Below are 25,146 nucleotides of genomic sequence, written 5' to 3' on the forward strand. Positions count from 1 at the left end.
TTCCTCTTCTCTGCATCCCCACCCTGTTCCCTTGAGCCACCCAATCTTGGTTGAACATGGCAAACCAAATTTCTTTCTTTTAAACTTTTCACATATGTTCTTTCTTCTATGCCTTGCAGCCATGCTGTGATACAGGTAGAATTAGCCTCATTTTAACAATGAAGGAGACTCAAGTTTTCCAGCTGATCACCTGGGTGGTCTGTACGAATAATTCCCCTTCAGCCACACCATGGCTATTCCATTTACACCACCACCACTTCCTTCTCCTTTGAGTTCAGTTTGCATTTATAAGACAATCCCTATCTTGGGTGTAATCTTTGATTATACCCAAGCCAGAATCACTCTCCAGTGGTTTGATCAGTATGGGCCTGTTAAGGATAAGGATCATGTCTTTGTCCATCACAAAGCTAGATGGGCGTTGGACATCTCACTTGTAGCTGTATTGGTCTGGTCAGCCTGTTTCCCTTTTTCCAGGAATTTTTCTCTCTCACTTGAGTTGTACAGCTGGCGCTAGGGAATGTCATTCCTAATACCTGGAAAGTCTTATCAAGGAGGATGCAAGACAATTCAGAGTTTAATTATTTGATTGGAAACTGCATGTCAAATCTACCCATGGAACAGAGACTGGGAGAATTCACCCATCGGCACCCTCTCCTCATTCTCGGGGCTCACTGACAAACCTATTCCCCAGCTTCCTTTGCACCTTGATGGGGACGTGTGACTATTTCTCGCCCATAGAATGTGAACAGAAGTGATGCATGCATTCCCATACGGCCACACAGTAAATAGTAGGTGTGTCTTCACCATCACCCATTTCCCTGGGTGCATGGAGAGAGCTCCATGGGCCTAAAGAAGAGCAGAACCACAAATGGGAGAGACCCTGGGTCCCTGAATGACCCTGTGGAACAGAGCTCCTCCCATTCCACATGGGACTGCGGCACAAACAAGAAATAATGTTTAATTCAGCGTTAAGCCACTGAAATGTTGGGGTTGTTTCAACAGAGTTAGCCTACCCAGACCAGTAAAATATGCACACACACAAAGGTCTAGCTCTCTGATTCTTACAGAGAGGAGTACCAAACAGGTATGTTAGGGCCAAATGTCGAAAGGCCTCGTTTGCTAATGTTTGTTAGTGTTCGTAAAGCCAGTGAAGAATTTCAAAGAGACGGAGTGATTGTTAGAAGGAAGGAAATGAGTTAAACTAGTAACTATCACATATTGAGTACTCTATGTCCTGGGTCCTACATGCCAGCATATCAGCACCATCTCATCCCACCCTCCCAAAGCCACATTCCCCCTTTTACAGATGAGCAAACTGACTCCCGTGTCGCACAGCAGGTAACCAGCAGAACCAGGAGCCACACCCACACCTGCCCTGCTCCAAAGCCCGAGCCCTTTCATTAAACCACAAGACTTATTAGGATTAGCTTAGCCCATGTATTTTTATAAAGTTTTTTTTGTCAACCGGGGCTATACATTCCTTTTAGAATAGTTAAAAAAAAAACATACTTGTACACACAGCAAAAATAAATAAATATATAAAAAGTTAATCTGGCCACAGAAGGGGAACCACAATCCAAGAACCCAGTCACCCAGGGCTTGTCCTCTTTGAAGAAAAAGCTCGCCTGCCCCAGTAAATGATGGCCCAGCTGAGGAAAAATGACAGTAGCTGTTATTGAGATTTCCAATCACCCCAGGAAAGTGAAGCCTTGTAATTGCCCATTTGTAAGCAGTATGTATGTAAACTCTGATTTCCTCCATGTGTTAATCAGGTTGGGTTTGGATAACCAAGTTGACTTTCTTGCTCTGTGTTAGGCAAGGAGCCCTCCCTTCTGCTCCCCACAGACTCTTTCTCAGCCCCCAGCCCCCACCCCCTGGTGCTTCTCTGCCTCTGTTTACAACTTCCTGGTCTGCAATTTCTTAATGATGTTTTAACGAGGTGCCAGTTACACGTGCAAATTGAAAAGAGGCGACATTGAGAGATTGCTACCTGGTGGTAAATTTATTAAAATCAAGGCAGTTTTAATAACTTCCTTGTATATGCATCCGCCTTCCTGTCTGTAATATTAGTCTTGGTTGTTATTGTTTTTTAAACCTTTTTTTTTTTTTTAAAATAGATTTTTATTGATTTCAGAGAGGAAGGGAGAGGGAGAGGGAGATAGAAACAGCAATGATGAGAGAGAATCATTGATCGGCTGCCTCCTGCACGCCCCCCACTGGGGATGGAGCCCACAACCCAGGCACGGTGCTCAACCACTAAGCCACACTGGCCAGGCTCTTCTTTTTCAAGAGTGTCACTCCTCACCCTAGCCTCCCCCATTCATATCATGACTCCAACCACTACTGTCTGTCTACAGCATCTACATCAGTCTCTCTTGAGCATTGGACTTGACACTCCAGCCACCCACCAGCATTCCCACTGGGTGACATACCAGGTCCTCACAAACACAGAGTCCTGTCCAAACTCCCCCTTGGTCCTGAGTTTGGCACAAGAAGATGTTCTCTCTTCTCTCTCGTAGAAGCAGGCTGCCCCCGGGAACAAGGTGCCTCCCTCTGTGCAAGGCGGAAAGGGCTTCCCGAGGCTGAGGTGCGGTGTGCAGAAGCACACTGGCCCGAGATGCAAGCCACGTCGTTCAGCACCAGCTTTCACAGCAACCAAAGTGCTATTTTTGTTTCTCTACTGCTTTCCTCTTGCTTTATTTCCCCATTGGTTCCAAGCTTAGGCAGATGGAAAGGTGCTATTGATGGAGCCTCCTCGCACCCCCAACAGCTGGCAGCCACCCCAGATTCTCCCTCTCCTCCCATAGAACTGAGTCCCCGCGAGTTGAATGTGGAGTCAGATGCCTTTGAATCAAGTCTCAGGATTGCCAATTCTATCTCTTGGAGAAGTCACTACTCCTCTGGGAGCCTCAGTTTAATCATCTATAGAATGGGATTATATTACCTACCTGGCCAGGTCCTGCTATCCATTGATCGAGACACAGGAGGTGAAAACTAATTTCATACCATGTGATACTTAAGCATTTTTTTTAATAAACTAATTTTCTGCAATGTGAGACTTAAGGCTCTGCCTCCTTCTCTGGGGCCTTCTAGACCAACTCACATTTCCCGTTGATGCGTTAGGCTCCGAAATCTCAATGTGAACTTAAACATCCAAATTCATGTTGCTAAAGAACTTACTACACACACACACACACACACACACACACACACACACACACACACACGCACCATCATCCTCTCTAATTTGAATCATGGGGAAAGCATGAAGAGAATCAATTTTTATATGAAAATTGCCTTTGCAATTGCGGCAGCTTAGTTCACAATCAGGAGTCTCTACTGATGCCGCCGCCTTCCCTTTGGGTACTTGATTTGGTGCCGCTCTGTGTACAGGCTGCATATATTTGTTTTTTATGGTATTTTTTTATGTTTGCAAACAGCATTCTTTAACCTGAAATATCTTTCCGTTTAAATGCCAGCCGTTAAATATACAAAATGGCCAATCAATTTTTTTCCCGTGCATAGAATGAGTCAATTCTTGCTGTTGTGTGAACGCCGAGAGCAGTCGGAAAGAAATCAAAGAAATAAAGAGAACGTGATCCGGGGCGGGGTAGCCTTCAAGAACATCTTCAGTGCAGCCCCTCGCTTTACAGATGGGAAACTGAGGCCCAGAGAGAAAGGTGCTGACCAAAGACCCCATAGCCAGTGAGAGGCAGAGCCTGGGCGAAAAGCCTGGGCTACTGCCTCCCCCTCTCTGTTCATCTGCGAGGCCCACTACTTCCCCAGAGACATGAGAACTACCAGAATTTAGCCAGAAAGACCATGGCACTTATCAAAAATGCAGAGGCGGAAACAGGAGATTCTGAGCAGACAGCTACAATGCCTGCGGGACCAGGCACCCACCAAGCTGCATCTTTGTTTCATTTTGACACAATTTTCAGGCAATCGATATTCCTGTATTTAAGAGAAACAGAAAGTCAATCTTTTCTTTATCTACGGTTTTGGATTATTTTAATTTTATATTTTTAGTATATTTTTTTATTGATTTCAGAGAGTAAGGGAGAGGGAGATATAAAAATATCAATGATGAGTGAGAATCATTGATCGGCTGCCTCCCACACACCCCACACTGGGGATCGAGCCCACAACCCAGGCCTGTGCCCTGACCAGGAATCAATCTGTGATCTCCTGGTTCATAGGTGGACACTCAACCATTGAGCTACGCCTGCCGGGGTGGATTATTTGTACCTTTGCTTCCCATCCCATGAAGCCCGTAGAGCATGGTCTTTGGGTTCAGACAGACTCAGCTCTAGGACCCTGGGTAAGTGGCTTCATGTCTCTGAACCTCGGGGTCCCTGTCTTGAAAATAAGGATAATCATACCTCTTTCAGAAGGTGGCTTTAAGAATTAAGAAGTGCCTCACTTAGCAAGTCGACCAAAATAAGGGCTCAATATATGTTGGCCACCCTTTCTGACTGACTCCAATTTATAAAATTTGGTAAAGGGATAGCTTATGCACTGTGAAGAACTAAGACACAAAGAAAGCCAACGGCAGGGTGAAGGGCTCCCTGCAGCCATGATGCTGGCAATGGACCACCTCCCATGATATCCTGTGACTGCTAACCCTTCCCCTTTCTTGATTTAAAATTTTTTTTTAATTTCATTTATTGGTCAACTTTTCCCATGAGAACACATCTTTAATCTAATCATGTAAATCCATGGGAAAACCTAATTCACTTTAGAGAAATGTGCTTCAAGGCTGGCCTTATGGGAACGACTCTGTTCCTTAAAGTGCATCTGCAGCAAGTGACGCGTGTCTTTCTCACAGTTACAAAGGGAGATAAATGAATCTCCGGCTAATTTGAGGAAATAGAGGGTTGATTAAATAAATGGTAGCTCTCATGATCCAAATGATCTGTCATTTTCAAACATCTCAGGCACCAATTTTAATGCTAAAATTTTAGCTTTCCAAAAGTGTAGATTCCATGTGCGTATTTAATAGTCAATTTGCCTGATTATCACTTGGTTAGTTCCAAACATATCTGATTTTTCTGGTGCCTGCTCCAAAGTCTGTCTGGCTTTGGACTGTGAAGTGCGCCCTCAGCAAGGAAAGGACTGCTCACTTCCAGCCCTGAGTGCTTTGCTCTTTAGGCGGGCAGCACTCTTGACGCTGTATTCTCTTCTTCTCAGGGAGCCACCGCCTCCCCGGCGTGGATTTATTGTGCGGGTCAATTAAGAAATTGAATGTGAAAGGGTCTAGTCACCTGTGCATACTGTTCTTACACCCAGCAGTGATGGACGGGCAAATAAATGACTAAGTCCATCCATAAACCTCCATGCTAGACGCTCTAGAAGTGGAAAAACAGGCATCATTCTAAGGTTCATTCTTAGGCGTAAGGAGCTCATCATCATCTGCAACAAATGGGGAAATAGACAGATGCTTAAACCCCGGTGCTCCAATAGGAGGAGCCCAGAGGAGGTGCCCTTAACCCACTCTTGCAATCAAGAAAGGCTTCTTGGAGGAGGTGAGCTTTAAATGCAAAGTGGGAATTAACCAGCCAGAGGAGAGACAGAGTTGTCATTCATCAATAACGTGCAACATATTTGATCAGATGCTACACGTATTACACATTTTTCCCCGAAGAAAGCAAGGGAAGCAATACAAACACTTCTTTCACGGTGTCGGTCTCAGTCCCATCAGGAAAACGGACCCACCGTAAGCATAACAGAAACAACGCGTTTCGTACGGGGATTAGGATTTACACACACGCCAGGGCTGGGGGAGTGGCATATAGGAGGAGAATCAGAGAAGCAGTCACTAACATGTCAGCCCCGAATGCTGGAACCGGTGGAGAAGCCCGAGCTCACCGGGAAGTCTAAGATGCCACTCAGATGACATTCAGTCACCAAAGTGGGAACTTGAGGAGCGGTGCCGAGAGCCACCATGAGAACATGGCCCCTGCTTTGCTTCACTGTCCAAAGCGCCTGCCAGTTCCTCTCATTGGAAAGCAGCCGAGAAAGGGCTCCTGGGAAACAACATCCCCGCCAGTGGATGGGTATGGCAGTGGTGCCAAGTTGACAACAAACAGTCCCACACGCTGCCGCCGAGGTGGCATCAGTCACATAATCACAGGAATGTGTATACCAACGGGGGGGGGGGCTGCTGAGCCACCTGGTGGGTCAAAGCTTCCCCTGGGAACGCACACCTGGGCTGGGGTCGGACGGGAGGGACGCGGACATCAGTGGATCCTAAACACGATGGCGCATTTCTCTCTTGCACAGACCCACCGCCACAGGTGGCCCTTCTTCCTTCTGCCATGGTTCAAGGAAAGATGTGTCCAGGTCTCCCCAACAGCCCGGGGAAGGTTTATTGCTCTGTGGACAAAGGGCTAACCCAGCTTTAAAAAATTCCGACCTCTGGAGTCATAAATAGAAGCCCTGAGCCAAGCCAGGCCCGGGGTCAGGTGCACACCTGGACCGTCTGGGGCTCCGAGCTGACCTGGCCCCGGGTCCCTCCCCTTCCGGCGCTGCAGCAAATGGATGAAAAATGGTATCATTAAACTCTTTGATGTTCTCCTGTCTAATTGAACCTGCAAAATTTCCTAAGGTTCTCCAACCTCCAAAAATTCAATTTTCCATGTAATGCATGGTGACGTGTCAATAAATCATGCTGTAAAATAAATGCGCGGATTCTTTTGTGCAGGAGCAAGTGAGGAATAAACCTTTCGTAATTGATAAATAATGTCATTGGAATCAATAGCTGGCAGAGGAGTTGGAGGAGTAAGCCTGAATCATGTATGAGTGCTCCGGGGTGATCAATGCCTTTGAAACAGCCCGGGGCTCAGGAGCCAAGTGTATAAATTACTGCCTTAATATTACAGCAGGGCCCAGAGTTTAAAAGATGGGTGCGTTCCTAATCGCTGGGGAGATGGGAAGATGGGTCTGGGGTGTGTGTGTTGCGGGGGGTGAGTTCCCTGATGGGTGCCCCTTGGAGAGCTCGTGGGGTCCCTGCAGATGGGCTTCCATAGAGATGAGGAGCAGATTGTGCGATCTGGCACTTGGGAAGGAGACGGGCGATTCCGGCTCTGGCCAGTCCTGCCGGCAGCCCGTGTTGGCAGCAAAGAGAAGGAATCTGCTCCGGGAGCCACGGATGCTGCTTCGAACAATAGCCTAGCTGTTCCCAGAAGCCTCGATGATGCAGAGGGTGGGCACCGACATACAGGATGAAGCAACCTGGGACTCACTGAGTCAGGCTCTGAGGGGTAGCTGCAGACCCTGCTGGACCAAAGGGGACGCTGTGCAGTGGGCAGGAATCAGACTCCTCAGCAACCACCCCCCACCCCCCCATGAGCTGTGTGATTCTAAGCAAACTGCCTAACCTTTCTGTGCTCAGTCTTCTCCTGTGCAAAGTGGGATAATAATTCCAACCCCACTGCCTCGTAAGGATGAAATGGAATCATGTAACTCTCTGAGCTCAGTGTCTGTCCCTACTAAACTTGGAGCGACAGAGCTTTAGTGATTATATACAGTTTCGGGCACTATACAGGCACGTTCCTTGTATTATCTTATTTAATCCTCACAATGACCCCATGAAATAGTCACTGTTATCACCCCCACTTCACGGGGGCGGAAACTGAGGCCCAGAGAAGGCAAATGCCTTGCCCAGATCACACTGCTCTAAGCAGTGAGCCAAGATCTGAGGACAGGTAACACATCCAGGGCTGCGCTTCACCATGGAACTGCACTACGGCCTCATTCTGACCCTGGGCCTCCCAGCTCTGTGAAGGCTGTGCTTGGAGGGCTCTCCCACCGGACTCACGCAGCCTGATGGGAGGAGGCGCAGAGGACTCCGAGTCAGGCAGTGGTTCCGGTCCCAGCTCACGATAACCGCTGTCCCTGGAGGTCACCTCCAATCACTGTGGGCAGAGCAGCGCCGGAGCTGCTGGTGCAGGTGGCAGCCAGGTGAGCTTAGGGCCAGCCTGGGCGGGATCCTGGCCCTGCCTGGCTGTGTGCTCTTGGGCAGTAAGGGCCCTCTGTGTCCTGTCTGTGACAGCAGCCCCCGAGAATTAGATGAGAGTGGAGATAGCCAATGTAAATCACATTCGTATCGGTGCCTGCAGCCAAGTGGGCCCTCCATAAATACTGGTCCTCGCTCATTCAGAAGGAACCCCATGGAATGTGCTGCACGACTCTAGGGGGAGCGAGCTGTGTCTGTTGCTGCACAACTGGGGGCAGCAGCCAGGAGAAATCAGAAGGAAAGCATTTAGCAAGTCTGTGAGTTGAGTTCAGCTTAAGCCCGGACGCAAGTGGTCCCCACGCTGTGTGCTCTCTTGGCCCCAGAGCGTCCCCAGTCACAGCACACACTGTGCTGTCACTTAACTAAGCCACTGCCTCGCTGGAGGGTCAGTCTGGTGAGGACAGGTACTCTCTGTCTCAGGTCGGGTGGGTTCTCCCCAAACAGCCCTCCCTTGTCTTTTCTCATCTGCCTGTTGCATCAAGAGGATTCAAAAAGCCTAGAAGAAGGCAGAGTCACAAGCTGGGAAATGCATCTTTATTCTGGGCAGCCATGTGCCCCACAAAAAAGTGCTCAGGAAGAAAGGGAGACTGGAGACAGGAGGTGACAGCAGCCTCTGGCATCCGGCCCTGCCAATGCGAAGGAGGACGCACACCTGTCAGGCTCCCACTCTGTGCTCAGGTTTGTGACCATGGTTTGCATTCGGTATTGCATCTATGGCAACCCCCTGTGAGGCAGGGGCTGTGAATGTTGTTCCCATTTTACAGATGAAGAAACTGAGGCTTAAGAGTCCAGGCCCAGGCAGTGAATCCAGGGCAGGGTCGGGATCTGACGTTGGATGTTTCTGACTTTGGATCCTACACTCTGACCTCTGGGTGACCACTGCCTCCTTAGGAACTGTGAGCCCCTGGAGAGCAGGGAGCATGCTTTGTCACTCTTACGTACACAGTTCCTAGAAAAGCCTAGAAGGGCCTGGAAGAGTTCTCGGCACCGAGGAGCAACTCAGGAAACACCTGACAACTTGGTAAAGGAGAGGGAGGAGGTGAAGGAGTCAGAGTAGCCCTTACCTGGGGTCACGGGATGACTTTGGAGCCATTAACTATTAACTGAGAAAACCATTAGCCAAGATAGGGGGTTGGGGGAGAGAAGGCAGAGAGAAAGTGGTTCAGAGTTAGCCTGGCCAAGCTTAGGCGTCTGTGGAACATCCAAGGGCAGGTGTCCAGCTGGCAGTTGGATCTACGCATCTGAAGCGTCCGTGGGAGGCCCGGGCTGGAGCCGCGGGCAGGAGCCTCCCATACGTGGGCAGCGGTCCAGCCAAGAGCGTGGCCACTCTCCCAGAGAGAGGGCGTGGATGACCCACAGTTACGCCCATAAACCTGAGCCGAGTTTCCAATGAACAGCCTCACTCCTTAGCCTTTTGTTTTGTTGGTTTCACATTCCTCCTCCTGGGCTCACTGCCCTCTTTGCTCTTTCTGCCCATTTTGAAAGATGATTGGTTTTCTGGGCGAAGAGCCTATTCTGTGTGTATAATTTTAAGGTCATGCACCATCCCAAACACTTACCCACATATGGGCAATATGTAGATACAGGGACCCAGAATATTAATGCGCACACACACACACACACACACACACACACCGTCCTAATGTACATGCCACTGGCTTGTTAGGACGGCGGTGAAATGGGCGCGCACCTGGGTGGAAGCAAAGGTGTGGCTGCCTGGACTACCTGGCAGCTGCCATAAACACACCGCTAAGAGGGAGCAGAAGTGTGTTTGACTGGGAGAGTGATTCTTGTTTCCTTTTCATTATTCTTAATAAAAGGAGATGGTGCCGAAAAATTGTGTTTCCTGGGTTATTTTCCCCAGGAGATCTTTGATAAAACACCGAATACATAACAGACCATGTTGCAGGCAAATGCCTCATTAAGGGAATATAGTTAGAAAGAAATAGTAACCAAAATGAACAGTTATTTTCTTTATTTTCCTTTTTCACCCTCTGTAAAATGGAGAAATTGGATGCGATATGGATTTAGTAACAGCCCTCAAATAATACTGCGGGAACATGATGCTCGCGCGCTGAGATGGAGGGTCTTTAAATGCTGCTCTGCAAAAAGGTGGCTGTCTGGGAAGCACATTGCAAGCGCCAGGGAAAAAGGGCGTCTGTCTCCCAAAGAGGCGTCTTCCCATTGTATGGCCTGAGTCACCAGGTGGCTTTAAGCTTCCTTGTCTCTCTCCTCTTCTCTCTACATCTTCTCCTGGATGATTCCAAACTCTCTCAACATGTGAGTTAGCGACCTCGAATCTCCACCTCGAACTCCCTCTCCAGAGGTTGGGGCCCCATGTGTCCAAGAGCTTCCTAGCCGTCTCCTTCCAACTGCCCCCTGGCCCTCAAAGTCACCATGGCCCGCTTCGAGCTCAGCATGTTCCCCCAGACCCCTGCTTTTCTGGGATCCCATCTTGGTGGAAGGCATCACTACCCACCCAGTTACACAAATCAGAAAAACCCTGGAATCATACTGGACCCCACAGCCAACCGTCACCATGCCCTGGAGACCCAACCGCCCAACTCTATTAAATGCATCCCTTTAACGCTAACTCCACTGCCACCACCTGGTCCAGGCGCCGTCTTCTTTCTCTGGAGTCACCACCCCAGCCTGCTCCCTGAGCTCCTGCTCCACTGCAGCCTCCATAGAAGTCTCTGGATGATTTTCCGGGACTTTGTTACAGACTCTTTAGTGCAGGGGTTCTCAACCTGTGGGTCGCGACTCCATTGGGGGTTGAACGACCCTGTCACAGGGGTCGCCTAAGACCATTGGAAAACACATATATAATTACATATTGTTTTTGTGATTAATCACTATGCTTTAATTATGTTCAATTTGTAACAGTGAAATTGGGGGTCACCACAACATGAGGAACTGTATTAAAGGGTCGCGGCATTAGGAAGGTTGAGAACCACTGCTTTAGTGGCTTCAAATTGTCCCCTAGACCACGTCCCAGCCACTGGTTCCCCAGGATCAGAACAGCATTACCTCTCCACTGGCATCTCATCAATCTCTCCCTTTGTTCCTCCTCCAGTTATCTGAACTGTTGCTAGTTCCCCAAATGTCCCATGCCATCCCTCACCCTTGCACCTTTGCACATGCTGTTCCTCAGCTGTTCCAGGTCCCTGTTGCCAACTCCTTTCTCTGCGGGCTTTGACTGGCCCTCATTCCTCCCTTATAATGAGGTTGAAGTGCCACCTCCTGCAGGAAGCCTTCCAGGCTTTTCTGTGCTCCCAGAGCCCCTTCGTCATGACAGCTCCCACTGTACTAGGTTACTTTCTACTCTGTTTCTTCCAAAGACTGGGAGCTCCTTGAGGGCAGGGATTGTCTCATGTTGAAACATGAAAACAACATAGTAACTGCTGCAGATAAGGGATTAGGTTGTTGAATGATTGGGAGTAATTAACCAACCACAGGGAACAGTACCAGCCTGCAAAGGCAAGGACAAGCTCGGCCTTCTGTGTCTGCTGAAATTTCTAAGCAATGTGAGCATGCAGCCTGGCAAGAGGAAGAAAGTAGATATAATGACCCTCGAAGTTCTTGTCTAAGCCGAGAATCTGGACCTCTGCGCTTCACAAAGAACGAGATGGCGATCCGGCGCTCCCCAGCCACAGCAGAGGAGGGTGGTTGAAAGGGCTTCAGATGCTTGCTATAGAAGCAAGAACATCGTTTTTTGAAGCTAAACAAACCTGGGTTCAAATTCTGCAGCAGTTTTTAGCTCCTCCTTTCTGAGCCTCAGCTGGAGGGTAAATATGCTGAACCCTGACTTTCTGGGGGGATTGTGAAGACTAGACATAAGCATTACAATTTAGCATGGGGACCGATATGTGGTAAGTGGTAAACAACAGCTTAGCATTCTGTTCTTATTCTAAGAATTAAAATGCGTGTGATTGCATCATATCAAAGGCCTACATGGGGTCTATGGGAAACTATAATTAATCCCATTTTATAGATGAGGAGACTGAGGATCAGAGACTTGTCAGAGGTCACACAGCTATAAAGTGTCTGAGCTGGGATTCAAACCCAGACCTGTTTAGCCCAAGTTATCAGTGACTTAATTAACCACCCACAGGGCCCAGGTTGCCTCTCTCCTGTGATTTGACTACAGAGGAGGATTCTGGGCAAAAGGGAGCCAAAGTCAAGCTCAGTGAAGACTTGTCAGATGGGCCACTTCCTCAGGGGCACTGAGTGACCTGTCTGACCAAGTCAGTCCCTCCCTTCCTTTCGACACATGTCAGCCCCCTCTCCCTCACCTGTTACTGAGAAAGCTACAATACCAGTTGTGTCCACGTAGACTGGTGGTCTTCAGGGCCCTGGGGTTCCCTGGGGGTGCCCAGGTCTCCATAGGGAACAAGGGGGAGGCCGAGTGGGAGCGAAATCCCTCCAGACCCCCATTCCCAACGGAGCCACTTCTTACCTGTTTTACACATGGTCTCATAGGTAACACTGTTTTCTAATAAAAGCATTCTGCTGCTTTAAAAAAAAAAGATGTAGCCGGAACCGGTTTGGCTCAGTGGATAGAGTGTCGGCCTGCGGACTGGAGGGTCCCGGGTTCGATTCCGGTCAAGGGCATGTACCTGGGTTGCGGGCACATCCCCGGTGGGAGATGTGCAGGAGGCAGCTGGTCGAAGTTTCTCTCTCATCGATGTTTCTAACTCTCTATCTCTCTCCCTTCCTCTCTGTAAAAAATCAATAAAATATATTTTTTTTTAAAAAAAAAGATGTAAACCCGGGGTCCACCCAGACACGTCCATATTAGAGAGGGAAACGGAGGCCCTGGAGCAGTAGCTGGCCCAAGGTCCTGCAGCCTGTTGGAAACTGAGCAGGGATCCATCCCGGTTGCCCCCATTGAGCTCCTCCGGGCCACTCTTTCCACCCACCCCCAGCTGTCCAACGTGAAGCCGATTTAATATCCACAAACAGGAGGCATTTATCTCTGAAATGAGTGTCATGGAACAGAAGGGGGAAATCGATGCGTTCATTAGCACACCGGGAGCGGGAGGCGGGATGTGGATGGGCGAGGAGTCAGGCAGCAGGGACATGAGTGTGCGGAGAGGAGGTGGCTAATGAGACCTCATCGCGCGCCCCACTCGCGGGCTCTCCTTCGGATGATGCGGATGATGCGTGGGGGGAGCCTCAGCCCTCCTCCGCCCGGCTTTGATCCCAATGTAGCAAATTGTATCTGTGACAATGTCGACATGGTATCTGGAAAAACCAGTTAGCTTTAATTTCAGTTCCCCCAAAAATGAAGGGAGGTGATGATTAGAGAAACACTGACAGCCCGGAAAATCAGACCACCTGTCTGAGAGGAGGACTCAGTCCCTGAGCCTGGGAGCGCCCCGGCTAGATGCCCTCGCTAGGAATGGGAAGGCGGAACCCCTAGAAGGGCAGGCCTAGTCTGAGGTCACGTGGCCCCATTGGGACAAACCTCAGATAAAAACCCAGGTCTCTGGGAGCTTCTTGAAGGCAGGGACCACATCGCCGGACCCAGCACAGAGTCCGCCACCGAGCAGGCCACCAGGAAATGCCAGTGAATGAATGGATGAATGAGCAGTTTCCTGCCTGTATGGTGCAATTCCACACGACTTCATCGGCAGGGCACCCCAGGAATGGTCAGCACTAAGTGTGTCGGCTCTCCTGCCTTTCCGATCACATTGTCAGCACACAGAATTCCCCAGGAAAGTCACATCAGCTCTCACCATAACTGACTCAACTGTGACAGCGAGTGGGTTTCTTCAGAGATGAGCATCAGAGCCTAATCTCTGGACCCTTCCAGTTTCCTTAGGGACACTCTGGCTCCCATGCGCCCATCGGGGGAGTTGGTCATGCCCGTGGGGGAGGGGAGGTCGCTGGGTCCTCCCATGAGCCAGCTCTGGGCTGGGCCGGGGACCACAGCAGGGGACGCCACGAAGGCCTGCTGGCTTGGAGCTTGTTGGGAAAGGGAGGGACAGGCAATACACAAACGCAGCCTGTGCTGTCCTGCAGAATCAGCTCAGGAAGCAAAAGTAAGGCAGGGCGAGGGGCTCCGGGCGACCGCGGGTGCTCTCGGTGCGGCTGTGTCTTAACTCACTCCCTTGGAAGCGGAGTCGGGCCTTGGGCTTCGGGCTGAGAGGGTGAGGGGCGTTCGCTCCGCTGAAGCCCAGCTTTGACAGGCTCAGTAGTCAGCGGCTGGGGGGCGGGGGGCGGCGGGGGGGGGGGGCGGGGGGGGGCGGGGGGGGGCGGGCAGGGGGTGGAGGGAGCAGAACCTGGGGGCCAGGGCTTCCTTCAGCTGGGCGGTGACATGAGCAGCCCACGCTGCCAGCACTGCCTGGCCTGGGTGCACCGCAGCCCTTCTCTGGTCTAAGGGAAAAGACCTCCCAGAGAGAGTGACCTGGGAGGAGGGGAGGAAGAGGGGAAGGAGCAGGAGGGGAGGGCATCCCGGCAGTAAAGGGGGTGTCAAACGCACAGCCAAGAGGCGGGAGTGCAGCCGGGCCATCGAGGACAGCAGACTCAGCAGCGCTCCTTCCTCCCACCAGCAGAGGAGAAGTAGAGGAGATGCCAAAGCCATCCCCCTTCTTGGGAAATCTGCTCAGGGCACATTTCCTAAGATGCATCGTGACTGTGAGACTGTTAACTGCCCCATTTCACAGACACAGCACTTCCTCGTTTCCAGAGATTTTTCCTGTGCGTGAACTCTCGTGAGCCTCGTGGCAACAGGTAAAGGAGATGTTAGTGACCTGGAAGGCAGCGTTCCAGGGGAAGCCCTAAACCACAGCCACTGCCATCTCCCCAACCCCCTGCTCAGAAAGAGTTGTAAATGGAGTGGTCCCAGGCCAGGACTGCGCTGGGCCTGGCTCACGATGGGAGGGCCACTGTCACCAGAGGTGAACATGTGGCCCCGGTGCTCCCCTCTGCTGGTACCCAGCCCAGGGCCCCATCCCTGTGCAGGAGGAAGCCCTGCAGTCTTGCTCCCTCTGGCCTCCGGCCTTGCATTTATTCTGCAGAACTTCTAGGAGGCCCAGGACCTGCCCCAGGAAACAGTGCTCACCCTCTCTTCTCTTGGGCCCTGAATTAGATGCTGAGATGCGGGTAGTAACACTGACCTCGTGGTACTGTGGTGGTGCTTGAATACAGGCTGATGGAAGGGCACATAGTAGGCCCTCAAGCGGGTGGCTACCACATCTGCTGCCCTTTCATTCCAGGCACAGAATGCGATGGGGGTTAAACTGGGTACCCTTTCAGACCCCAGCCAGCCAGGGCTCTAGGCTCCTGTGACCTGCCCCAGGTCACGTGGTAGGAGGCAGTCCCTCTTCCCACCTCAAGCACCCAAGCACCTCTTCTCTGTGCAGGTGACAACTCAGGAAAGCTCGGAACCAGCTAGAGCATCTGATGGCCGTGGGGAATGTGCTTCAGCGCCAGGCAATCCCTTAACTCCCATTCACCCTTCCCTCTTCCTTTTCTTTAGGAAAATCATTGCACTCTGTGAAGCCCCTGGGCGACGTGAGGTGTGCTGGGAAATGGGTAACATCGTACATGGGTTTCTCTGCATGGAATCTTCACCTCTCACCTGGCCTGATTGTCCTCCTTGCCTCTCCCAGTCCAGTCTCCATGTGCATTGGGTCACTTATCAGCGAGGCCCTTCAAGACAGAGACTCCTCTCTCATCTACGCAGCACAGGGTATCCGTAGGAAATATGTGGTTGTTTGAATGAATCACTACCAATAGCACTGGCAGTTTCCACAACTAACAAAAAACCGGAACACTTAGACTAGCCATAAACTGACTTGTTTTATCAGAGATATAGCTTCTTTTAGGAAAGAGATGTACCTCATAAAGGAATAAGGAAACGATTTCCCAATCCACCTTTTTAAACCCCACAGTACAAAAGCAAATCTCCTACACCTTCTCCATCTCCATCCCCAGACAATGAATATTCTACTAACAGCTCTGAATCTGATTTTCCGTGTCCTTAAAATGATGCCAGCGATAGGACCAACCCCAAGAGTGCTCATTAGCAACGTACATAACAAAACACCTGGCAACAGGGCTCAATAAATACCACCGCTTTTTAAAAATATCAGATTTGAGGAACTACCCAAGACTAAGTCTCACCCTCTCCCCATTTTCCAGACGTGAACCTGAAGCCGAGGGCAGGCAGAGGGTTGCAGAGTTGCATCCACGTCACACTCAGGCTCCTTGGTAGCCCCTCGCTCCTGTTTTAATTTTGTAGAGACCACTCATCACTCTGCTTCAAACCAACATCTGCTTCAAACCAATATCTGACAGAGCTTCGTTCAGTAAAATGCAAGTTGCAGCAAGAGGGTGAAGTATCAATACTATTTAAATACAGTTTTCATGAAACAAACTAATAATACTCTCCATTCACCCACCACGGTAATTGTTTGCCTTTTCATGGTTTGAGCATTTACTCTAGGTGCACGGCATTGACACATGTTATATGGTGGCAGACTTGATATTCTGCATTTTGCACTTGCATCCTATTATAAATGTATTCCGTGATGCTACAGTCTTCATAATTATCATTTTAATGGCCCCATAATACCCTTTGGTGTGGATACACCATAATTTACAAAACTGTTACCAATTGTCGGACATTTACTTTTAGACAATGTTTCTTATTATCGATAACGCTGTAATGAGCACCTTCGTTGCACATAGCTCTTGGCGTCTGATGAATTATAAACCCAGAATAAAAGAGGAATTCCCAGAAATCAATGTTTGGAATCAGAAGACATAAACCTCATTGGAAAATGTACCTACCACCATGATTCCCCACCCCCCCGAAAAGAATTGTACCAATTTATGATACACTAGTGGAGTATACTAGTGCCATTTGCACCACAAAATTTCACCATCTTGGATGTTCTGACTTTTTCTTGACTCTTTTCCCATTTGTGGCAGAAATACACATTCATTGCAGAGAATTCAAACAGAAAAAAAGATAAACTCAAAATCATCATAACAACCAAAAGTAATCACTACTAGAATTTAAGCATATTTCTTTCCAGTCTTTTTTCTATGTATACAAGAGACTTCCCCCCACAAAAAAATTTAGATCATATTCTGTAATTAGTTGTACTTTGTTTTGTTTTACTTTTACTTACTGATTTTGTCATTGTAAACACTTTGAAACAACTCACTTTCATGAATACACAATATTCCATCATATATGTATGTCTTCCTTAAAGACACCCCGCACCCACCCCCCACCCCCGCCATATTGGATGTTTACGTTGTATCCAGTATCTCCATAGAATAAAACAAGTTGTCATGACCTCCTTTGGTATAAGTCTGAGTCTAATCTCCATTATTTCTACAGCACAAAGAACTTGAAGTAGAAAATCCAGATCAAAGGAGATATCCTTAGATTTTAAGGACTGAAATGGAGAAACATCAGGGAGAATTATGTTCTCTCCATCTGTGACCTCAGGAGGGCAGCCTGGGTTGGGAGGAGCAGGGGTGGGGCGCAGCCAAGCAGTGAGTTGGGGTATCAGCCTTAGGACTGAGGACCAGGCATTTAACCTCCATGTCTGTTACAGGGAACAATACCGTCCACCATTTGTCATTTGAGGTGACGGAATATCCAGAGCCCTTTTCTCTTGGGGAATTTCCGGATTAAGAAAGAGGTGAAGCCCCTCTTCTCATTCTGGAGGCCAAGGGGAGCCAATCCCCTCTCTGCCTGACCCCAAACACACACAGCCAAGAGCCGGGCCCAGGACCTGAGTTGAAGCGACTTTCCAAGATGGCAGGATCTTGGCTGCAACTGCCTCCCTGTGCTCCTTCCCTTGGTTCTCCAGCCTCTATATCAGCTTTGCCAGTTCCCTAATAACTCACCAATAAACCCCTTTTCTGCTTAAGTTGAGCAGAGTGAATTGTTATTGTAGCCATCAGGAACCAGGCAGAAGCCAGCCAGAGGGTCTGTGGGGACTCAGGTAATATGTGTAGAAGTTCTGGAACAGCACTGGGCCCAGAGTTGGCACCAAGTAAGTACTGACTGCTATTATGATTACAATTAAATACTTAATCAAATGCTTAGAATAGGGTTTTTTTAAGTGTGTGCTATTACCATGATGAAAACTAACCTAAGGATCCCTCACACATGGCCATCTTACAGCACCTTCACACTCGCTCCACTATTTAACCCCAATAACAATCACAGTGGAGGTGAAATCCTTGTTTTAAAAACTTGGAAACAGCTTCAGAGAGGTTCCTCCCTGGAGGTCCTACAACCAGTAGGTGGCAAATCCAGGGCTCAGACCAGGACTCTAATTGTGACGGTCAAGCTCTTTCACGTACACTAGTTACCTGTGTGAGCGTGGTAGGTTCCAGATATTTATTCACGGGCTAATCGTGATAAATGAATGAGTGAACAAGTGGAACACATTGAAATATCTAATATTTGCCTGGCTAGCATGGCTCAGTGGTTGAGCATCGACCTATGAACCAGGAGGTCCCGATTAGATTCCTGGTCAGAGCATATGCCTGGGTTGCAAGCTTGATCCCCAGTGTGGGGCGTGCAGGAGGCAGCTGATCAATGATTCTCTCTCATTAATGTTTCTAACTCTCTCTTCATCTCCCTTCCTCTATGATATCAATAAAAATATGTGTGTGTTTTTATAAAAGAAAGAAATATCTAACATTTGCTTGGCACCTACTGGGTGTCAGGCCTGGTTTTCACACATGACATGTGTAGTTTACATGTAATTTACTTCTTATAACATGGCATAGGTATTTATAGATATCCTGTCTATAAGGAGGAAACAGACTCGGAAGGGTTTAGTACCTGCTCAAAGCCACACAGCTGAGCAGCTGGTCCTGCACTTTGTCCCAACCCCCAACCCCGTTAAAGGGGACGCCTTCTGCACTGCATCTGCCAGTGCCCCGCCCCTCCTCCCATGATCTCCCTACTGAAGTGTTCAAAAGGGTTATTTTCACTACCAAATAGGCTTCTAGAAGCTGGAGATCGAATAAACAAACGATGACCAATTTATTGTGCAAGGTTTGCATGTAGCCAGCCTGGGTATCAGTTTGCGCCTCGATCGCCACCGTTTGACTGTGGGGCCGCTTGACAACGGCCGTGCTCGGTATCCTGTTTATCAAATGAATCTGTAATGTAATTTCACAAGGTTCGGAAATGCACAGAGAAACACGTGAGGACTCGGTGCCTCGGCCTAATCCATATGAAACAGGCTGGAAACGCGCCTAGCAAACACACGGGAGACAGCGGGCGGCAGCCAGGCCCATCCTCACCTGGAAAGGGTTACCTTGGAGGAGAGGGAGAGCTGACGCCCTCCAGGCAAGGAGACCGAGTTCCACAGAGCTGGACGGGCGACCTGAGGACAATTCATGGATGTCTGCAACCAACCCCTCCCACAGGATGTTTATGACGTGGGGACAAGTGCCGAGTAAGTGACAATCAGGTTCAAGAGTAAAAGACCTGTTTCTGTTCCCTAAAGCACGTGTTTTGTTTTTATTTTGCTTTTAATATATTTTTATTGATTCCAGAGAGGAAGGGAGAGAGAGATAGTAACATCAATGATGAGAGGGAATCATTGATCAGCTGCCTCTTGCACGCCCCACACTGGGGATCGAGCCCACAACCCTGGCGTGTGCCCTGACCAGGAATTGAACCGTGACCTTCTGGTTCATAGGTCGATGCTCAACCATGAGCCATGCGGGCTGGGCCCTAGGGTACCTTTTAATAAGAACCCTATTGCCACAGACACTGAAGAACACAAGGGCTCTCTCTCAGTGGAAACTGGGTTTTGTTTTCTGTTCTAACCTTTGTTCCTGAGCTGTGGGGAGACAATGGTGGGTTCCAACTTCATTTAATTTAATGACAGGGTTGCAGAGTGTGAAGGAGACTCGTGAGGCAACGAGTAAGAGGTGAAGGGGCTAGAGAATCAAGATTTCTGCTGGGTTCCCATTAGTCTGGACCTGCAGTGAGGCCGTCCTGGACTAGACGAAGATTTGCAGGGTGGGGAGAGTGGAAATGAACCAAGACCACACAAATGTGAACACACAGAGCTGATTATTCAGTGTGTGCCTAGCATGGAGGCTTCAGGTGTGCCTCGCAGGAAGCTGTTGGCACGGGGAGCTGGAGCTGGGCTGACTAGAAATTGGTTTGGGGAACATATCTGGCTTTCTGTGGTTGGTCCTGAGCTGGAAGCCAGCACAAAAAAATAGGAAAGCTGGCAGTCATTGTGCAATCCCGGCCATTTGGAACCAATTGCTGCAGAGGGTGCAGGCAAGACTTCTATTGTCATATATGGTCTGGCCACTGTCACATGCATCCCTGGCTCTCAGATTCTTCGCGACTAGGTGTGTGTGTGTGGCCACCTCTTTGTTTTCTTAGATTAATTGGGGCAGGTGAGACTGAACAGGCCTGTGGCTTGTGTTTTTTTCCTTCTTGGGAGCGAACAGCTGCAGCTCTGGGGCTCATGTGGGTGGGAAGAGGAGAGTGGTGGAGGGGGCCAGGCAGGGATGTGGGGCTGCAGGGGCGGAGCAGGCAGGTTGCAAAGGGCAGGACCCAAAACTCGGCCTTCAGCATCTCCTCCCACAGACGCCATAGACCCCACCAGACCATCACCATCACCCAGCAACTAACTACACAACCTAGCCCCTTGGAGCTATACCACCTTTACTACTCAGGCACCTGATGTAGCTTCCCAGAGGAGATGAGCAAGCAATGTCATGTATAAGAATAGCAGAATCCAACAATCACAGGCTAAGAAAGAGGTAAAAAATGTCTTCAGTCTTCCATGCGTTCCTCCTTCCTCCATCAGTACAGCAACTTTATAATTTATTGACTGACTTTCTATTTTTAATGAAAATAAAAGTTAGCAATGATGAAGAGTAAGTTACTCTTGGCCAGGCACCATGCCTTATCTCATCTGATCCTCACTCTCTGAAGTCAGTATTATGCTACTTTTCCCCATTTTACAGTCAAGAAAAGAGATTGTCAGAGACTATCGGTTCAGTCATTCTTTATATCTTCGAGGCCTGAGGAAGTAGGCTGGAATAATGAGAATATTACAGTGTTGTGGGGAAGAGTTCTGCTGCTCCCTAGCTTTGTGGTCCTAACTAAGTTATTCAACCTCCCGAGCCTCAATTTCATACACTTCTAAAATGAAAATAATAATCCTTACCTCATAGGATTTTAAGAGAAGTAAATAAGTTCATGTAAAGAGCATAGTGTTCAGCATTTAATAAGCACTTACTTTATTGTCCTATAATATCAGTATTATTAATCCACAAGACATTTTGAGAATCTGACACATGCAAAAAAAAAAAACCCATAATTTTTACATTTAATTTCATGGATTTCAATCCCCCTCACCCCCCCATGAAAACCTTGTCAACTGATCTGATCAAAATCCAGGAACCTCTTAAACTAGTTAATTTCCCCCCATTTTATAGCGGAGACCCAGAGGCCCAGAAGGAGGATGTGTTTGACCGATCTGGGCTACACCCGGATTCCCCCAGTCATATCAAGGTTGATGCCAAAGTGACTCCCAATTATGTGCTATTTTTCACCAATTGTGAGATCTCTCAGCAAACATTCTGGAACTCCTAAGCCCTCCACCAAGGCTAAAACGTTGCAACTGCAAGGAAATACACAAAACAATCGCATGCCTCCTGCCTGCCCTTGATTTTACACACAACTTCTGAGTAGTCAGGGCCTCATCCCAGGGAAGTATCCAGCTCAGCCTCACTGTTCACCTGCTGGGAAGTCCTGGCTGAGCCACGTGTCTGTGAATCTCATTTCCTTCATAGGTCAAGTGCAATGATATGACCTACCTCACCAAGTTGTTGTGAAGATTAAACAATAAAACGTGTCAGATACCTGTACTTGACGCTTTCCACAACCACATCAAAATTACAACTAAAATACAGACAACCATCATTCAGAACCACCTGAAAGCTGGCTGAATGGAAGTCCTACAACTAGACAAATAAAGAAGAAAGAACATTGGGGCTGGAAGGAGGGTGGAGACACAGAACAGGCTGGCCTGGCACCCACATACGCTGTATTTTTAATCAGGAGGGAGACAGTCTCTGTGAAGGTGCCCGTGAGGACCAAGGGGTCCCAGCCCCACACCAGACCCCCAGCCAAGGGCTCCAGAGCTGGGAAGAGAAGTTCCTGTAACTTCAGCTGTAAAAACCAGCAGGGATTCCTGTGAGAAACACTAAGGCTGATGGAATCCCAGGTGTTCCTCTTAAAGGGCCGGCGCACAAACTTACCTGGTACTGCTTCTTCCAAGCTCCAGACACATATGGGGAGAAACTGGATTGTCCTGCATCTGGGCAGGACCTCGGGGGTGGCTTTCTTCCAGACGGGGGTGCTCCCAGAGGTCATTGTTACTGTGCTGGGACCTCCCCTGTCATAGGGCTGACTGGCAGCCATATCTGAGTCTCTATTAGCCTGGAGCACACTCTTGGCTCCACCTGGGGATTACCTGAGACCCCACCCCATCCAATTTGCAGCTCCAATTGGAAGTTGCTTGCAGCAGCTTTTCCATATACATGGCCTTTCCTGGCTCAGGCTTCAGACTTTGCTAAAATCTATCAAACAAGGTACAGCTGATGACAGTGTGCCCCAAACCTATCAATAAAAGGCCCAAGACACAACTCTAGCACCAGCCTGCCTTGCCTCATAGTTGGGCCTCAACTCCTGCACAGCAGCTCTCCCACTATAGTCACAGCTGGCCCTCACAGCCAATTGGCCTGGAGGTCAACTCCTCCCAGAGATGCCAATAGCAATAAAGGCTCAACTATAAGACTGTGCACACAGCCCACACAAGGGTGCACCTAGAATACCCAGGTCAGATGACTGGGGAGGCTGAGCCACTGGGCCCTACAGGACACCTACTACACAAGGCCACTCTACCAATTCCAGGAGACATAGTAGCTCTACCTAATATATAGAAACAAACACAGGGAAGCAGCCAAAATGCAGAGACAAAGAAACATGTCACAAATGGAAGCAAGTAAACTTACTGGATACAGAGTTCAAAACCATGGTTATAAGCTTACTCAAAGATCATCATGAGACTTTCAAGGATCTTAGTGAGAATGTCAAAGACATGAAAAAGGACCAGTCAGAAATTAAGCATACACTCACTGAAATAAAGAATTATTTACAGGGATTCAACAGTTGAGTAGAGGATTCTGAGAATCAAATAACAATTTGGGATATGAGGAAGCAAAAAACGCCCAATCAGGAGAGCAAAAAGAAAAAAGAATCCAAATATATGAAGATAGTGTAAGGAGCCTCTGGGACAACTTCAAGCATAGCAACATTTGCATTTTGGGAGTGCCAGAAGGAGAAGAGAGAAAGCAAGATATTGAAAACCTATTTGAAGAAATTATGAAAGAAAACTTCCCCTACCTGGTGAAAGAAATAGACTTACAAGTCCAGGAAGCGTGTAGAGTCCCAAACAAGAGGAACTCAAAGAGGCCCACACCAAGACACATCATAATTAAAATGCCAAAAACTAAAGACAAAGAGAGAATGTTAAAAGCAGCAAGAGAAAAGCAGTTAGTTACCTACAAGGGAGCCCCCATATGACTGTCAGCTGATTTCTCAACAGAAACTTAGCAGGCCAGAAGGGAGTGGCAAGAAATATTCAAAGTGATGAACAGTAAGGACCTACAACCAAGATTATTCTACCCGGCAAAGCTCTTGTTTAGAATTAAAGGTCAGATAAAGAGCTTCACAAACAAGAAAAAGCTAAAGAAGTTTATCACCACCAAATCAGTACTATATGAAATGTTGAAGGGTATTATTTAAGAAGAAGAAAGGATAAAAAAATAAAGTGAACAATAAAATGGCAACAAGTACATATCTATCAACAATTGAATCTAAAAATCAAAATAAGTGAACAAGAAATCTAATGAACAAAATAAACTGGTGAATAAAACAGAATCAGAGACATGGAAGCATGGAATTAGACTAACGAATCTCAGAGGGAAGAGGGGGCAGAGATTAACCAAAGATCTTACCTACGGACACAGACAGTAGGGTGGTGAAGGCCTGGGATGGGGCAGGAACTGGGTGGAGGGGAGGAGTGGGGGGGAAAGCGGGCACATTGGTAATACTCTCAACAATAAAGATTTTTTAAATAAATAAATTTTAAAATAAATAAACCATGTCAAACATGTCTGGCCCAAATAAGCCCTCAGTGAGTGGTAGCTGTTACTATCCTCAGACTGGAAGTGTTCAATGAGTAAATATTCCTCCAAAATCCCCCTTTGGAGGAACAGGAGTCCACAGAGCCCAGCGAACACAGGTTTGCCAAGTCCTGCTGGTACCTGTTTTAATGAATAAATGAAAATGCTTGGTAATGAGCGTAGTGATTGTTTTATGTAAATGGTGCTCCCGTGGAGCTGGTAAACAATTTCTTGTCTCAAGAAAACATTGCCCTTGAGAGCTTGTTTACAAGACCAATTTGCTTCTCCAACTTTCTCTTCACGGCCTGTGCGGAGGAGCACGTGGCCCATTTGTGAGAGAATCTGACAGATCCTTAATTGATGCCTCCAGTCTCCGCAGTGGCTTTTGGGATCCCAAGAGCCTTTGGAAGGGGTTCCACCTTAGGAAAAATGTTCTTTTTGTTTTTCCTTCTGCCTTATTCTTGGGCCAAGCTGGGAGGGGCAGGTGATATTCATTGGAGTCAATATTTGGATGTGAGTAGAAGTGATGAGTTTGGATCAGGTGAAATAAGAAGCATACTATCATATAAGAGTGAAAGGAAGTCATGACCAACCAGAAAGCTTTGCTGTGACCCTGGTGCTCATTGGAGCCACAGGGGAGCTAGAATAAGCCCTGGTCAGCCAGACAACTGCCCAGGATACTGGTCTATAAGAGGTGCTAAATAAAGCCTCACTGAAGTCCACCAGGAATGTGGTCTCAGGTTCCCACCTGCAATTCCTTTCATAATAGAAAATAATCAACTGATCCTGTCCCTTGTCATAGCAAGTGCCTCCAGTCACCCCCCAAACCTGTTCAAATAGCAGGATTCAACCACACACACAGCACCAGCCAGCTGATTATTCAGGAATACTCCCAAAGAGCTATCTCATCTCAA

The sequence above is a fragment of the Myotis yumanensis genome, unplaced genomic scaffold, assembly GCF_028538775.1.
Source record: "Myotis yumanensis isolate MYYU_CA2020_CCGP unplaced genomic scaffold, mMyoYum1.0.hap1 SCAF_12, whole genome shotgun sequence".
NCBI classification, from domain to species: Eukaryota; Metazoa; Chordata; class Mammalia; order Chiroptera; family Vespertilionidae; genus Myotis; species Myotis yumanensis.